The sequence below is a fragment of the Eubalaena glacialis genome, chromosome 7 (assembly GCF_028564815.1).
Source record: "Eubalaena glacialis isolate mEubGla1 chromosome 7, mEubGla1.1.hap2.+ XY, whole genome shotgun sequence".
Classification (NCBI taxonomy): Eukaryota; Metazoa; Chordata; class Mammalia; order Artiodactyla; family Balaenidae; genus Eubalaena; species Eubalaena glacialis.
The window spans coordinates 101,853,862-101,855,806 of record NC_083722.1 but is presented as its reverse complement, the minus strand read 5'-3'; positions in this window follow the sequence as shown (position 1 = coordinate 101,855,806).

Below are 1,945 nucleotides of genomic sequence, written 5' to 3'. Positions count from 1 at the left end.
CGTCCGGTCGCCCGGATTGGCCCGGCCCCTGCCCGGCCTCGCGGGGCGCGGCCGCGGACTCCCTCCCACGCCATAGGCCACCCGTACGTCTCCATTGCCGCGAGGCCCCGCCCCTCCTTCCGCCCCGCCCTCCGGGCCCCGCCCCCTGGGCGGGCGGATTCGGATGGGTTGGCGTGGCGAGTAGGGACCGCTCGGGCTCCGGACGAGGGAACTTCCAGCCAATGGGAGCGCGGCACGGGAGCGGACGGCCGGCGGACAGGGACGTGGCCCCGGGCCCAACCGGTTCCGCGTAGAGCCTGTTTCTCGCGGAGCTAGGATGGAGGAAAAGTGCTCCAGCTCTGTGTTAGGGATGGTGACAGATAAAAGACGTAAGGAACGAGGAGGAAAAAGGACATTTCTGTAGGACAGGGTTTTTAATTTGTCTGTTATGTGGTAGGGGGATGATACTATCATTAAGCTTAAGACTGCACAAAACGGTATCCTGAATTATTTTTGTTAAAACATCCTAATTTGTACTCTTTTAACACTTTTTTATTGAAACACCCTAACTTGTAAGAATTGCTCACGGTGATTGTTCCCAGGTCCTGTCCTAGACCTATCGAACTCCAATGGAGTGTCCCGAGAATGTGTGTATAACAAGTGTTCTTGAGCAATTCTTAGCATCCGGCAATCTCAGGAAATATTGTTAGGTTATATTGCCTTTGTCTCGGAAGTAGGATCTCTTTTAAAAAGATACAGTGGGAGGAGCAGAGGCTGCCGCTGCCACCACCAAAGTATTTTTACTAGATCTATTTAATCATGTCCCCTCCTGCCCCTCCCACTGCCACCATCTCTCCTGTAGACTGTAGCAGTGACCTATCCTTTGAGGTGTGGGATAGATTCCTGGTCAAATCACTTTACCCCTCTGTATCTGCTTCCCATAATTAATAAGGTGGCAAATGTCAGCTCTGAAGGTCTACTGCTTTCGTGTGATGACTCAGCAGTTTAGGGGTTTTGTTTTCTTTTGCTTGCTGCATTTGGAAATGTCTGCAAAGGTTTGCCCTCCATAAGTTTAGACCATGTGCCGCTTATATACCGAGGTTCCCGAAAAGCTTGGGAAGCAAGGCCTGATGGGTGGCTCAAATCAGAGATTGGCTGAGTGACCAAGGGAGTGATTAAGGATGATAAAGTTGTCACGTGGAACACTCATCACATTCTCAGAGTCAGAGGACTTTTAGCAACACAGAGGAGGTATAATGGGGACTGAGAAGGAACCCAAAGAAACATTTGATTATCACACAAGGTAGCGGGCACATAGTAAGGCCCTTTTTGTTGGCTGAGCCTTATTCCTGTCCAAAATCCTGATAGGCCTGTCCAAGCATTGAAAAGAGTATAAAGAGTTGGAGCGTGGGTCTTCTGCCCACACAGATTCTTTTCCTCTGTGAAAGGCACCCAGGGACCCTGCTGAAAGTCCAACATCAGCGCTTGATCCTCAACTTTCAGGTCTGCCTTATTGGAACTTGCAAACTGAATGTGAATATTAAGGACCGCGTTGTATGTTTCCTCCCTAAGTTATTTTACTGCAAATTTTAACTCACCACAGTCAACTACAGACCACATTGATAATAACTCCTGTTTTCACATTAGAGACAAGGTCTAATAAAAACAAATCTTTTTTCATAACCAGAGAAAACCATCTAACTTTTGAAAGATGCTTTTCATGGTCAAACTGACAATACCTGCCAGTTGTACATGTCTGGCGAGTTTCAAACTACTTTCACGTGTACTCATTTAATCTTCGCAGAAAACCTTATATGCTCTGTTCCATAAACCATAAGGGAAGAAGTCAGGTTGGGGGTCTCAAGTCCTCCAAGCTAGTTGGCTCTAGGCAGAAAAAGAGCTACTGCCCTGCTTTCTCACACTTTAGTCCCAGAAATTTACTGTAACTAGCTGGCCCTCAAAGCAA